We start from the raw sequence: 17,108 nt of genomic DNA, 5'->3' as shown, positions 1-17,108 counted from the left end.
TATTATTGTTTTAAAATTCTAATATTTGTGTTAATACTACATAGTTACAGGTTTCAAGTTTGCTAGTGCTGATCTTTCCAAAAAGAGTTTTGGCCCAAGGGATGAATTTAGTCTCTAGTTCCAATTCTTTTGCATAAACTTATACATTTTGTGGATATTGATTTCTGAGTGTTCCATGCCTACAGGAGGGACAAAAAAACTAAAAATCCTAGTCCTGTGACTAAAAAGATGCATGGTTCCTGATTTTTTTCAGATCCCTAAAGGCAGAGGAACATGTTAGGAAAAAGCCAATACCTGGAACCTTGATCATGTCTATTTCTAGCTTACTACTCTAGAGACTTTGAAGAATTTCTTCTTGAGTGAAATCTGGAACTTCTTTTTCTCTTGATTGAGCTAAGATATTTTGCTCCTAATGGGAGAACTCATTCACTTTATGAATAGGCTGGTATATAGCTTCATCCATATACTTACTCTAATTTTGGTTTGCTGTAACATTGGATAAATGGGCTTATTTGTTCTTTGCTATAGGTGTTCACTGGTGAACTGACATTTAGTGGGAAGAAAGTTAAGCTTTGGATATAATGGTCAGCCTCTAGTTTCAATTTTCTGTTATTTTCCTCATAGGCGTCAAAGTCCCTTTTGGAGAATTATGGGAAGAGGGGATTCTAGAGATATCTATTTCTTTAAGCATGCCCAAGTGGACACATATAATCTGTTGAAGACCTTAACTTAAAAAGGCCAAGGAATCCCATTGTAGCCAAGGCCTTCTCCAGTTGTTGTGATCTATATTTGGTCATTGGATCCAGAAGGCTTTGTGGGGGAAAGTGAGGCACAGCCCTTTTTCATTTAATTCCAATTCACTTGCATGGCATGGCATGACCTCCCTGATGTTAGGATCCTCTTCAAGAATGAAGGTCATCAGCATTGCTGTTATTGGGATTATATCCCAAAGAAATACTAAAGAGTGGAAAGGGACCTGTATGTGCCAAAATGTTTGTGGCAGCTCTTTTTGTTGTAGCTAGAAACTGGAAGTTGAATGGATGTCCATCAATTGGAGAATGGTTGGGTAAATTGTGGTATATGAAGGTTATGGAATATTATTGCTCTGTAAGAAATGACCAGCAGGAGGAATACAGAGAGGTTTGGAGAGATTCACATGAACTGATGCTGAGTGAAATGAGCAGAACCAGAAGATCACTATACACTTCAACAACAATACTGTATGAGGATGTATTCTAATGGAAGTGGATATCTTCAACATAAAGAAGATCCAACTCACTTCCAGTTGATCAATGATGGACAGAAATAACTATACCCAGAGAAGGAACACTGGGAAGCGAATGTAAATTGTTAGCACTACTGTCTATCTACCCAGGTTACTTATACCTTCGGAAGCTAATAATTAATGTGCAACAAGAAAATGGTATTTACACACATATATTGTATCTAGGTTATATTGTAACACATGTAAAATGTATGGGATTACCTGCCATCAGGGGGAGGGAGTGGAGGGAGGGAGGGGATAATTTGGAAAAATGAATAAAAAAAATTTAAAAAAAAGAATGAAGGTCATTTCCTGGGGGGGAGGGGGGGGAGGAAAGAGGAAAAAGAAAAGGAAAAAAAGGGGAAAAAAGGGGAAAAAAAATGAAGGGCAAACAATAATAACAACCTACATGGGTAAAAGATACAAGATACCTACCCTACGTATAGTATTACAAGTTTGCAAAGCACTTTACATACATTCTCCCCATTTAAGCCTTGTAAGAATCCTATGAATTAATCTTATGTTATGGATGAGAAAACTGATTCCATGTTCACACATGTAGTAAGAGAGATGATATTTAGACATTGACCCTAGACTTGATTCCAAATCTAAAGTCTTTACTATATCAAGCTGTCCACTGTAACAAATAATCAAGGCAAGATTTGAGAGCCCAGGTTTTCTGGCTTCAGCTCCTGGGCACTTTCTATTCAACTACAGAAATTCATTATAGGAAATAACCACAAAGTATGTATGCCTAAGAGCAATACTTCAGTAACCAGTGTAACTTTTCCAAAAATTTCTCACTGACATAATTCAATCTAAATCAGATAATCCTTCACAATGGCACATTGGGAACATTTTAGGGTTCTGTAACACTGTGTCTTTCACTTTGGATTTCCTTTTTTCATTAATGTGCTAATGTTATACAGGAGAATAAAGTGAGTGTTCAGCAAAGGAACACTGAAGAATTTATTTTCATCTAAATACCATAGCACCACCATTTTGGATTTCAGACTTTTCATAGTTCCTCATACTTCTCATACTTTTGCTCATTCTGACCTTTATATGAAAATCTAACTTATCATTTTATTAGCCATCTCCTCTCCACCTCAACACAGGCCTGTTGTAAGTCTCATCCTTTAAAGTTTATATGTCACTATGAAGCTTTCCCTGATCCTAATCTCCCTACCTAGGGAGATAATAATTCTGTCCTTAGATATTTGGTGAATCTCTTAAAATACCTCAACTACCCATCTACCATTACAATCTACTTTGTATTTTACCTGTATCATAAATATCTGTGCACAGTTGTAGGTCTCGTAGTCTCCAAACTTTACTGTATTCTCACTAGCAGCTTTCCCATGCTAGAGATGCTTCCACTCTTCAGTCATTTCTTGTGATTGATGAGATAACTTAGCTCTTGGTATGGACCACCATTTCTTGAAGTGTCCAGGGAATGTTTATTTCATTCCTGGTTCCAATTCTCACTCTGGATTTTTCCACTTTCTCCCCCACTAGGCTTGTCCCCACATACACTTTCTCCTTCCACCCCTACCTCAAACAGTTTTTTAGTTCTTTTTATGTGTTGTATTCCTTCATTAGAATATAAATTCCTTGAGGGGAATTTTTGCTCATGTATTTATATCCTCAGCACTAAGTATAGTGCATGCCACATAGTAAACACTTAATATTCTTTCTCTGTCTGTCTGTCTGTTGTGCTCTCTCTCTCTCTCTCTCTCTCTCTCTCTCTCTCTCTCTCTCTCTCTCTCTCTCTCTCTCTCTCTCTCTCTCTCTCTCTCTCTCTCTCTCTCTCTCTCTCTCTCTCTCTCTCTTTCTTCCCTCCCCCCCTTGTTTTCCACTTTTTCCTCCTCTTCCTTTTTTTTTTTTTCTCTTTTCCCTCCTTAGAGGGAGGATCCTATCTTAGTTATCTTTTGACTCTCCCCCAGTTCCCAGTACAATGTTTTGTACATCCTTCAGTATTTTAAAGGAGATTTGTATTTTTCATCAGTGTGGGTGATTTTCTAATAAAATATCATAGCCACTATATGCTCTTGTTTTGCAATCTCTCTTTAGGAGGACATACTTCTTTGCATTTATTTGGATCCCTAGCACTTAGTACAGCAACTGATAAATCGGTTATTGACTGACTTCCTGGTTTTAAGGCCTGACTCTCAATCCTTTATATTATTTGGCTTCTCACAACACATAGTAGGCATGGAAGTACTTGATTGATTAGAGCTGAAATTTGCAGTCTTCCAAAGCCATGCATTAAATGCCGGACAATTTATAATTTGATTCTGCCGTTTCTTTTCTCCCTAAATGAGAAAATTGTCAAGCATTTACCATAGTGCCTGGGACATTGCATGGGCTCTGTTGCTGTTCAGTCATTTTTTACTTTTTGTGACCTCTTTTTTTTTTCTTGAGAGGGGGCTCACGTATTGGAGCGGTTTGCCAATTTACTTCTCTAGCCCATTTTGCAGATGAGGCAAACAGGGTCAAGTGACTTGTCCAGGGTTACACAAGGAGTGTCAGAAGCTGGATTTGAAGTCATGAACATGAGGGCTTTCTGATTTCAAGTCCAGTGTTCTATCCACTTCCATCTAGCTGCCATTGTTAATTGTTAGCTATTATCATAACTGATCTATTTCTTGCCAATGAATCCAAATGCCAAGAAAGAGAAAGTGAGGCTGGTACAGCCCTCCCTCACTTAAATTCAATTCATTTGCAAATCATGGCAGCACCTTCTAGAGCAAAGGGTAAATAACATCAACAGCTATTATTAATTTCCCTTTAGTACTGCCATTAAGCATATCCTGGCTTTTTAACGTCCAGGTGTTTCCCCTTCCAAATTCCTTCCTCCTTCCCACTGGTCCTGCTTCTGAGAATTGCAAACTAATAGGTGCCTAAGAGATTTTACGATCAAAGTAATTCTCACAAAAGTATGAATGGGGTATAATACTACCCCAAAGGTGTTTCCTTTTTGAAGGCAGGGCTTAATAAATGAATTTCCCATTGGAGTAAAGTTGGAGGAAGATATTTATAAAAGGGTATCAATGCTCCTCTACCCCACTTTGCTCAGAGTTGGGGGACAACTCTAATGATTTGCCAACAAATACTATCCACTCTCCCTTTCTTTTTGAAATCCAGCCAGAATCTGGACGGCTCTATGAAAACAAAGACTCTCGGGTGAGGTGACTAGCACAAATCCCCAGGAGGAAAGGACTTAACAACCTCAAAGGAATGCTTTCCACCCAGCCCTTCCCCCACCCCAAAGAATCGGTTCATTGTTATACCTCTGAGATTGAATTGATTAAGCTAAGTAGTGATTCCTTCTCACTAGTTCCAGGGTTAGGCTGGGAAGGACAAGGGGCTAAGTAAAAGTAGTTATCTGAGGTAAGTTACGGCCTTTTCAGCCTATCTATAACCAACAAGTTTGCATTTTGCCGAACACATTTCTACCTTAACCTTTCCCCGCCACCTGATTGGCTGCTTAGAGGTCAATGATGGCTTTGACAAGCATTCTTGATTTATAACGTCAAATAGTTCTTGCTCCTTGCCAGACTCTGGTTTGGCTCGTCCTCTCTCCAGTTAATTGCCACAATACACTAATTTACAGACCGCGAGAAAAGAATTCCGAGCCAGGCTAACTGAGCGACGGAAGAACAATGTGGGTGTTCAGGTATCTGATTTCATTCATGCCTCAGGTTAACTGCCCTTTAAAGTAGTATTGACTCGGCCTCCACCTCCTTCAGTGTTTACTTTGAGATTAATAAAGCCAGAGTCAAAACTTGAAAGGTGGAATTGGAGAGCTGCAGATTAACAAGATTTTAAAAAGAGGGCGGAGGAACACATGCCATGCCATAGAAAACACAAAAATCACGTGTAGCCTTTGAACAGAGCCAAGGAGTTCCTAGCTTCTCTGGGCAGTACCGGGCAGAATGAGAAGCTAGCTACTGGAGGCTGGTGCCAACCTCTCAAAGCCCACGAGGTATTTTCACCTCCAGCTAAAACAAGCTTTGCAGACGCCTAATTTTAACCCATCATAGCAATCAGTCTACAAACACTGAGAAAGTGTCCACTATGTTTCAGGTACAGGGGCTGGACAGTCAAAAAAAAAAAAAAAAAGAAAAAAAGTAGTAGTTCCTGGCGACCAGGAACTTACACTCTGTGAGAAAAGGGTAAATAAGGTATATATAGAGAGAGATGTACATAAACAAATTTACGTTTGTATGTATATACTTTCATATGTACACCTAGACACATAAATATAAATGTATAATGAAGTAAGTAGGATTTAAATTTACAAATACATAATGTATTTTTGTTGATTTTTTTATTGTAGCTTTTTATATACAAAACATATGCATGGGTAATTTTTCAACATTGATCCTTGTAAAAACTACACACCTGTCAGATTGGCTAAGATGACAGGGAAAAATAATGCGGAATTTTGGAGGGGATGTAAGAAAACTGGGACACTGATGCGTTGTTGGTGGAGTTGTGAAAGAATCCGGCCATTCTGGAGAGCAATTTGGAACTAGGCCCAAAAAGTTATCAAACTGTGCATACCCTTTGATCCAGCAGTGCTCCTACTGCGCTTATATCCCAAAGAGATATTAAAGACAGGAAAGGGACCAGTATGTGCAAGAATGTTTGTGGCAGCCCTCTTTGTAGTGGCCAGAAACTGGAAACTGAGTGGATGCCCATCAATTGGAGAATGGCTGAATAAATTGTGGTAGATGAATGTTATGGAATATTATTGTCCTATAAGAAATTAGAAATTATATATTATAGATTAGAAATTATATATTATTATGTTATATATAGAGAAATTATATATAATTATGCTTAATTATATATAATTAGAAATTATATATATGGGGAAAACATTTTTACAGCTAAAGGTTCTGATAAAGGCCTCATTTCCAAAATATATAGAGAATTGACTCTAATTTTTTATATATGGTCATTCTTATATATGGAACATCTTTTCATATGACTAGTAATAGTTTCAATTTCTTCATCCAAAAATTGTCTGTTCATATCCTTTGACCATTTACCAATTGGAGAATGGCTTGATTTCTTACAAATTAGTCAATTCTCCATATATTTTGAAGATGAGGCCTTTATCAGAACCTTTAGCTGTAAAAATGATTTCCCCACTTAGTGCTTCCCCTCTAATCTTGTTTGCATTAGTTTTATTTGTACATAAGCTTTTTAACTTAATATAATCAAAATTTTCTGTTTTGTGATCAATAATGATCTCTAGTTCTTCTTTGGTCACAAATTCCTTCTCTTCCACAGGTCAGAGAGGTAAATGATCCTATGTTCTTCTAATGTATTTATAATCTCATTCTTTATGCCTAGATCATGAACCCATTTTGATCTTATCTTGGTGTGTGGTGTTAAGTATGGGTCCATGCCTAGGTTCTGCCATACTAATTTCCAATTTTTCCAGCAAATTTTGGGAAATAATGAATTCTTATCCCAAAGGCTGGGGTCTTTGGATTTGTCAAACACTAAATTGCTATAGTTATTGACTATTTTGTCCTGTGAACCTAACCTATTCCACTGATCAACTAGTCTATTTCTTAGCCAGTACCAAATGGTTTGGTGGCCACTGCTTTATAATATAGTTTTAGATCAGGTATAGCTAGGCCACTTTCATTTGAATTTTTTTTTCATTAGTTCCCTTGAAATTCTCGACCTTTTATTCTTCCATATGAATTTTGTTGTTATTTTTTTCTAGGTCATTAAAATAGTTTCTTGGGAGCCTGATTGGTATAGCACTAAATAAATAGATTAGTTTAGGTGGTATTGTCATCTTTATTATATTTGCTGGACCTATCCAGGAGCACTTAATATTTTTCCAATTGTTTAGATCTGAATTACATAATGTATTAATAGTTAATTAGCATCTATCAATTTCCAGTGATCTAATCTCAAAACTAATTAGTATGTAATATTAGTTCGATTTCTGTTGTCTAGATATTTTCTGAAGAAGTTTGTCTTGGCAAAGTTCTTTATAGTACTTTTCAAAATTAGAAACCTCAGAACAACAATTTAGTCAATTAGATCAGTGTCCTTAACTACCACCACCAACAACAACACCAATCCCATTACACTTAAGGAAATGGATATATTGAAAAAGTGAAGTCATTTGCCAAAAGCCGAGTCCTGAACTGCTTGCCAGGATACAGTTTAGCAAAGATACCTTGCCAGCTCAACCACAGAACTCTCAGAGTATCCATAGGTAAACCTACTGCCTGGAAAAAAAGAGAGACATTACTTGTTGATCTGAAACTCTCTTTAGGGTAACCCAAAATATAATTATCACCATGGTTATCTGTTCTTGTACATTAGTTCTTATCTTCTTGCATACTTGACACTCGGTTCATTGCTCTGACACACTATTAGATATATTAGATTTCTACCTCCCCACTCTCTATTCTGAGTCATGTCAAGAAGCAGCTAGAGCATCCTTCCAGATATTTTTCAAAAATCATCTTTGGTACTTGTTCACATTTGCTAATGCTTTATTTTCTATTAGCCATGATTCTTATATCGTTGAATTAAGTCTGAAACTAAATATTTTCAGTGTTTATGAACAAAAACAATATCTATGGAATTTTTATATGAAAGTTTAAAGAAAAATGAAGCAAAGTTTTATTGTTGTGTGGAGAGATAGAATCCTCTTTACTCAGTTGTTACTGTCTGTTATTGTTTATTTGCAGGACCTTGAGCCTTGGTATAGGAAATTAGGAAGTTAATTGAATTTTGGTGCTAATCTGAGTATTGGCACTAACTAGCTAACTGTATGACTTGGAAAAAGTAGTATGACTTCTCTATATTCAGATTTTTTACCTGTGAAGTGAGAGAGTTGGATTAGATTATTTTTAAGGTGCAAATCATAAGAATAGAGATTCAGAGCTCTAAGACTCAAAAGCTACAAGTTATAATCCACTAACTTTACAGATAAGGAACCTGAGGCCTATGTAAACAATTCAGGGAATTGTTTAAAATTAAGACAAGTAGTAAGCATTGAGGTCATTATAGAACCAAAGTCCTCTGACCCCACTGGGAAAGCTCATTATATATCTCTTTATGCAAAGTTGCTTGTCTATCTATTGTCCCTCCCATTACATTTTAAGCTCTTCTCTAGGAGACCTTTTGTTGTAGTTTTATTTTTGTTTGTTCTTTGCCTTTCTTTGTATACTCAGAGGTTAGTTAAAAAAAAAAAAAAAAAAAAAAAAAAGCCCAACCCAAGTAGTTGATTTTTAAAAGTTCTTTATTTGTACCTTGCTTTTTAACAAGGAAGCAAACACAGAAAGAGAAAAATTTAAATAAGTTTATTAAAACACCAAAGACAAAAAAATTGTTGAATGTGACCAGGCCCCAAAATTTCTATAGATGAATTTCATAATGAAAAAAGACAATCCTGATAAGTGCACATTTCTAAAAGGGGATGAGAAGAGTTTACTATTCTAGTAGTTTACTATTCTAGTAGATGCAGCTTTCTAAAAGGGGATTAAAAGGGAACTGCCCTTTCCCTTGCTTGGGTTGGCACTTATTGTGGCCATTCCTTAGTTGAGGACTGCTGCATACAAGAAGGAAAGGATGAAAAATCTTGGTTCATTCAAATTAACTTGGCAATGATGGCTATATTCTGTACAATAATTCTTCCATTTGGTGCTAGTACTACATTGCAGTTGGGTTTATATCACTCTTCTATCCTCAACAGAATTATCCTATTCTCTGCTCTGTATAATTTAGGAATTGATTTGGAAATCAGTTCCTTGAACCAAAGGAAGCACTATAAACAAACAGCACACCACACCTCTGAGGACACACAAGAGAAACACCACAGACACTTTAGCCATGAAAGATTTGGAAGCCACGCAATTAGCCATTTCTTTGGAAATAGCATTCCCTCCTCTTCTCCTGAAACTTGTTCCAGGCATTCTGAACAGATTCTATAAAGTTACAGGCATCATTGAAATTGTCAGGGAACTCAGGTGCAGCACTGCTGACTTATGAGAGTGCATATGCTTCCCTTCTCTACCAAGAAAAAATCCAGCCTAAGTTTGTGAACTTCAGTACTTAAGTCTTCTACTTCGCCTTTGTTTCATTGACAAATACTTGCAAAAGTGTGTTCATTTTATACAGAAGTGCCAGATTGCATCTGGTCCCATACTGGGCAGTATGCCTGGGGGGAAAAATTATGTTCAGTATCACTCACTAAAGAGGTAAGTATAGCAGAAACTTGAATGGCTGCACACTTACTTTGCAAATACAGACTAGGAGGCAGAATAGAGATGGCATAAAGCATCTGTCCTAATCCACATCTGCCCATCCTATTTGAGGGGAGCCAGTAATCCAACTTTTTGTTACATGGGAAATAAAACCCTTATGGGGTTCTCTAAAAAACTTCTTTGTATATGCCTGTAGAAGGCATATACAGATTCTCAGAAGACTCAGCAACCTTTATGCCAGTGGGACTGCTCAGCAGAATGTGGAAGATACATGGTTTTTTGAAATTTCACATCCATGCCTAATCCACTTGCTCAAATGAATTTAACACCCTTTCAAAGGCAGGTTGTGTGTGTGTCTGTGTGTGTGTGTCTGTCTGTCTGTCTTTCTGTGTGTGTGTGTGTGTGTGTGTGTCTGTGTCCGGGCTATCTTCTTCCACACGTGTGAAAGAAAACTAGACAGAGAAATCACATGTATTATCAGACTTTCCTCCCCTGTGGTGGGGCTCACGCACTGAACGTCTAGCTCCTAGTAGGAGTGGATAGCTCATCAAACAGAATTTCAAAGGATGCTAATCCACCATCCTGATTTCTAAGTCTTGCAACTACTGGAGGAAGTACCTGAAGTCATTTTAACAGTGTTCCATAATATATTCCCCCCCCCCCCCCAAGGGTCTGAATTACTTTATTTAGCCTCTTAACTCTCTCTGATGATTGTGGATCATAAAAGGTAGATAGGTTCAAGTTTATGCCCAAATACTTCGAGAGTGGTTGGCCTGTGTTCTTGATGGAAAATGATATCCAAAAGAGAAAGAACTATGGAGTCTGAATGCAGATCAAAGTACACTAGTTTACCATTTTTGTTTTTGTTTTTCCCCATTCACCCCCTTTTATTCTATTTCTTCTTTCACAGCATAACTAATATGGAAATATGTTTAGCATGATTGCATATGTATAATCTATTTCAGATTGCTGTCTTGGGGAAGGGAAAGGGAAAGAAGATGAAAGAAAAAATTGGAACTTAAAATCTTATTTTTAAAAAATGTTAAAAACTATCTTTATATGTAGTTAGAAAAAATAAAATAGTACTTACTAAAAAAAATTAATTCTTGATTGTAGACCAAGTTTTGATATTATATTTTTTTTATCAGACTTCTTGTTACTATGTTTTCTGTATCATATGTTGATGGAAAGGCTTCTAACCAATAGCTTAATGTTGCCTCCATATACTAAAATATATTTGAAGCCCATAGATACTGGCAGTTCAATATGATCACTTTGTTAGTGTTCAAATATAAATAGAATGTAAATATGTATTTCATATATTATGCCAAAAGAATGAAATAATTCAAAGGCTAAAACTGATACATGAATACATATAACTATCAACAAGGAAATGGCAAACCAAAGAATTCAGTTGCTCAGGTTATGGAATTGGTCACAACTTCAGATTAAATCAATAAAAGCTTTCATATGTACATCCTATTTTAGTTTCTCAGATACTTTGTATTAATATGCTAATTAATGGATTTTTATGTTACAATGACAAAATTGTCACTGACAGAAATTTACTACAAAAATAAAAAAAAAGGGACATAGTTTCAACAATATCAAGACTGTCCTTTCCAGGCACAAACTGACCTGATATAAACCAAAAAAGGGGAAAAACTCCTTTAGCTCTCTTTGATTCCAGGCATGAATTATATTTGTGCAGCCAAATTCCATGTTATTCATAAAAGTCAGGTTCAAAATTTACCAGTTGGAAAATTTCTTTTTCAGAAAGGACATAGTTCAATGGGAAACAGAATAGAGAAGATCCTACCTTTATTTATGTAATATTGTTCCCTTAACTTTCCCCAGGGACATTCACCTGTAGGAATTCTCAGCTTTCATCCCACGAATGGCAGACTATTGGCTTATGAACAATTCAGACCTGAAATCAAACTCACAACAATATCAAACTATATAGCCCCACAAGAATTCATTTCAAATAGAAAATTTAATAGCAAAACTAATCAGAGTTTAGAGTCATTATATCATATTTTTCTCATGTTGCAAGAATCACTCATAATGAGCACATATAAAAACATCTGTTACCCTTCATTTATAATATAAGAATAATTACATTCTGAGTTTCACACATACAAAGAAAACACAATAGTTGACTCCACCCCTCCCCCAAATGTTGACTACAGCTAGTGTCCAATTTTATACTGCTTGTTAAGATGTATGGAAAAATAAAGTCTTTGAATCTAAAGTCTATGGTTATAAAATTGGCTCAAAAAAGTAACTTCAGAATTAGAGAATTTTATAGCGCTGATAAGGACAGATAAGATCTTAGGACCTTGCTCAAGAATAAAGTCCCAAAAGAATTCTCACATAAAAATAACCGAAAGAGGCCTTTGCTGCTTTTTCTTTCAACAATAAGTCATCAATTATATTTAAATTATAATTATATTTTTGAAGAAAAATATATACAATTAAATATCTAACATTTTTTAAATGTTTTGGCCACATTCTTTTAACAGCTCAATTCATAATCTAAAAGCATCCAGAAAAAAATTACTTTTTAAACAGCATTTCTGATACAATGGTCCCCCACATTTCACAATATCAGAAAAATTTTAGAAACACAATAATAACATACACAATGTTATGTTTTAAAAATATGAAACAAAAACTTTTTAGTTGTCAGTTGACATCATTCATTTGAATATATTTCTAAATTATCTTACATGAAAAAATGATTCATCTTATTACTTTTAGCACATATAATCACATATAAAACCCAGGATAGAGTAATTCAGTAAGGGGTCATCATATTCAATTTTTTTTTTTTTTTTTTTTTTTTTTTTTTTTTTGCTGAGGCGATTGGGGTTAAGTGATTGGGGTTAAGTGACTTGCCCAGGGTCACACAGCTAGGAAGTGTTAAGTGTCTGAGACCAGATTTGAACTCAGGTAGTCCTGACTTCAAGGGTGGTGCTCTATTCATTGTGCCACCTAGCTGCCCCCCTCATTATATTCAATTTTTAAAAATAACAATGGTTAGCATTTATATAGTGTTGACCATGCATCAAGCACTGTATTAGAACTTTAGACTTATATCATTTAATCTTCATAACAACCTATTTTACATATAAGAAAACTAAGGCAAACACTGGTGAAATGAGTTGCTAAAGATCATACAGCTAATAATTTCTAAGACCAGAGCTGAACTCAGGTTTTTTGATCTATGTAGTTTTTGATCATGTCTCCTTACTACCAAATATACAATATATTTTGCATAAAGTTCTAATTTACCATAATTATCCTTATAAGAGAACACATCGGAAATGAAACCAAATTATTTAGTTCCAGTCCAAAACCTCGATCAAATCAAATTTGACTTTATAATCTCAATTAGTTACATTTAGTATTTAAATTATCATCTAAGAGAAGTAAGCTTTCTATACCTCAAATTTAAGAGTCTGTGGCTTCCAGTTAGTAAACTTTATTTGATAGAATATTGTCCATCTGAAATTGCCAACAGACATTTCTTTAAAAGTTTTCTCAAATTCTTGTTCATGGAATCAAAAACCTTTCTTAACTTCTCCAAATCCTTTTACCCTCCAGTCACACAGTCAATACAAACTGACTTCAACTTTCTATTTCCTCTCATTCCTACTTAACTTAAGCTTTCTCTCTTCCTTTCTTTGTCTAACCCTCCTGTAGACTTAGATTGAAGCCTACTGATTTACCTAAAGAATTACATTCAGCTGAACTGTTTCCAATTGGTTTCCACAAACCAGGAGAAAAAGAAAGAAATAACAACAACAAAAATCCTAACTTTTCTCATGTTTTTATCTCTGCTTTTCCAACTTGGCCAGGGTTGTGAAAGCAGACTCTCATAGGGTTTTTTCCTTATCTTCCACTAAGAGTGCTATCAAAGGTCAGTTAGAATAAATAGTTTTGGTTTGAGATTTCATTACTCTTTTCCCCTTCCTCTCCACTCCTAAATTCTTTCTGTGGTGTCTCCAGGAAGCTTTTATGTGTAGTTGCATTCTACCTCAGCTTTCCCAAAAGACACCCTTACTTCCTAATCACCTCAGTCCTCCCATCATTGTGAAAGAATGTTTATCCCCATTATCCACAAGAGGGTTGGGGCCCAGGCCACAGTGAGGTGGGGGTTGGCAGTCTCTTATGTCAGCAGTTTTCTCATAAGCCCTTTTGGATTTTCTAAATCTCTCTTTCCATTCCTTAGTCCCTTTTCTACTGTCTTTTTCCTTAAGATATTTTGGTCTTTGTCATAAGACAAAGGCAGTTTCTGTTTCAAAGTCCTTATTTCCACTTTTGAAAACAAAATCCCACTTTTGCCTAGACTACTGATTCTTAACTTTTTTTTTTTTTTTTGAGTATTTAAGTTTTCAATTTTTATCTGGTCAGATTTTCTTCCCATAATTTTCCTAGTTCTTATTGACCCTCCACCATTCAATTGTAGACATAATTAGAAGGATTTCCTTATTCCCAAGCTTCATTATTGAAGGCAAGGTCCAAAGATTAAAAGAAAAAAGTAAAGCAAACTGGGAAGAGAAAATTTAAAATGTCTTGTACCATCCAAGGCAGAAGCATATCAATGAAGCCAGATCTCAAATTCAAATCCTGTGCTATTTTTATAGATGAATTTCATAGTAAGATAAGACAATCCTAATAAGTGCACATTTCTGCAAGGGAAGGGATAGTAGTGTCCTCAGAGATGATCCTGATAGATGCATCAAATGTTCCTGCTTTCAGTATTGGCACAAATTATGGTCATTCCTTATAAGAGCTAGGAAAAGGGGAAAGAAATCATGGTTCTCTAAAAGTAATTTAGCAGTAGTAGCTAAATTCTAAACATGACTGAGAAGGATAAAGTGATTGACTGGAAGTCATCTGAATTAAATCTTACATTTGACTCTTATTAATTGAATAACCATAGGCAAGTAATTTAACCTCTATTTTCTCATCTGTAAAATGAAGATAACTGTAGTATTTACTTCACAGGCTTGTTGTGAGACTAAAATGTGGTAATATAGTATCCCAAAAATCTTAATGCAGTTTTTTTTTAGTGAGGCAATTGGGGTTAAGTGACTTGTCTAGAGACACACAGCTAATAAGTACTAAATCTGAGGCTGGATTTGAACTCAAGTCCTCCTGATTTCAGGATGGGTATTCTATCCATCTTGCTATCCCTTAGTGGCAGTTTTAAGCTATTAAAGCTTATTATCCTGGTTATATAAAGGGTTTTTTTTTTTTCCAAAAAAAACTTTAAAGCACTATGTAAATGGAGTTAGCCTGAGTTAATTTTTTCCCCAACCCCAAAATCACAAGTCCTACTTTTATCCTGTCCCCTACAACTACCATGGATAACCCTTTCCATTAACACCAACCACCAACCAATGACCATCCACAAGGCCCAGCTAAAAGTAGGACACTCTGAGGAAAATGAAAGAGGTATTATCTGTTAAACATATCAAAACACTACTGCCACTTTGACTAAAACCTCTTCTTACACCCTAATGGAAATAAAAGCCTTGCAAATGTACAGTATGCTCAGTTATAATAAAATTTACACCAGATCTCTTTCATCTTGGCTCTTGTAGCCATTTTCACCATCACTATTACCACTGATTAACAGTCACTGATGGGGTCATCATTATCATCATCACATTTGTATAATGCTTTAAATTTGTAAATGCTTTACTTGTGTTATTGTGGCATTTTAAAAAGATTGGGGAGACAGAATTCTGCCTAATTTTATCTTAATAATGCTAGCATTTAAATAAAAGGATGATCATTTGACCTCTCTCTCTTAGGTGGTAGGTTCTGGGCTTATATGTTTTTTTGAAGTGCAATGTTCAAAATCATGGCAATCGAATCTGATTGGTTAACAATTAATGAAAATGAATGTTGTAATGAGAGGCTGGATCTGAACTTTGATTATGTTATCCCAGTCTAAATTTCCCCTACCCTTGGGCAATCTATTAAAATAATTTATGCCCCACCCAAAGCTGAGCAGAAGGGAATTTCATCTTAGATTAAAGATTACTTGTAAGGTTGGGTGGGGTCAGATATAGAAGACAAACCTTCAGAGACTGAGGTTTTGAAATGAGAATTAACAGAAAAAGGGAGAAATCTGAATCTCCTCAAATTATTGGTTTTTAATAATTATTTTTCTATCCCATTTGTTTCCAGTTAATTTGAGTGAGTAAGCCCTAGAGTCCCTGGAGTAATAGCACCACACCTCAGACGACTAGAGCCACCATCTAAGGAAGCCATCCTTGTGGAGATGTGAGCTGACTACTTATTCTGTAGATTCTGTAGCCCCATCTCCTCAGTAGCCACAGCTACAAAGACCCAAGTTAAGTCATTTAGTCAAGTAATCATTGTTTCAAAGTGCCAATCCCTGTACCATTGGGATAAAAAGAAAGGACCTCATGTTGATTTCACTACTAAAGTATTTGACTAAAGTCAAATGATTCAATTTTAGAAATTAATTTGGTTTTATTATTGGAAAGAACATTAAAGATGATGCATTTAATGCTATATGCTAGGAATCACGTAACTTTTTGATCTGACTTGCACCTAAAATTTCCTAATTAGAATGTAAACTACTTGGGAAAAGGAACTTTTCTATTTTTCTATTTTAACCTGAAAGCTTAGACAATCTTTGGGCTAAGCTTAATAGTAAATAGTAAATGCTTAATAAATACTTTTCCATCTACTAATACTGCTGTTTACTCTAACTGTTGCTGTTGCTACCTACTATTCAGAACTACTACTGCTGCTGTTTTGTTTCCAATTCTTACTGATGACAAAAGTGCTGTTATTAGTATTTTGATGTGTATGGAATCTCTCTTTTTATCAAGCCATTTGGCCTATTTGTGCCTTAGTTTTCTCACTGATAAAATAAAAGGGGTGAACTTTTAAGATAGCCTCCAACTCTCAGTCCTTAAAATAAGCTAAATAAAATAAGCTATCTATTTCGAAGCTAAACTTTAAGCTGTCTTGTATTGAGTACCCTTGACCACAGGTATTGTTAATACTATTATTACTATTACCATAGCTGAGATTTACATATGACTTTAAGGTCTGCACAGAATTTTGTATCTATAATTTCACTTGAACCACAAGACAACCTTCCCTGGGAGGTAGATATTATAGATATTATCCTCACTTGACAAACATAAATGAGAAAGCAGGCTGAGGGATGTTAAATAATTTTCTTATTATCATAAAACTAGTAAGTGGAAGAAAAATTTGAACAAGATCTTCCTGACTCCATGTTCAGCTTCCTAATAGTATTATACTGAATAGTATTGTGTAAAGAAGACTTTCTGGAATTGTATATTTCATATGAATTGAAAATGTAGTTTCATTTATCTATAGTCAGCATAGACTTTTATCTAAGCACCACCTTTTAGGTAAATAACAATTAGCATTTAGAGGTATGAACAGAACATTATTCATTTACTTTCTAAGAGTTATTCCCTGGGTCTGACTTGGGAAAGGTAGGGAAATAAAGCAAATGGATGTGAAACAGGAAAAGTTTTACCATCAGAATTAGTGCCAGTTTATGA

Source organism: Sminthopsis crassicaudata, chromosome 1 (assembly GCF_048593235.1).
Source record: "Sminthopsis crassicaudata isolate SCR6 chromosome 1, ASM4859323v1, whole genome shotgun sequence".
Taxonomy (NCBI): domain Eukaryota; kingdom Metazoa; phylum Chordata; class Mammalia; order Dasyuromorphia; family Dasyuridae; genus Sminthopsis; species Sminthopsis crassicaudata.
Note: the sequence above shows the minus strand (reverse complement) of the source record.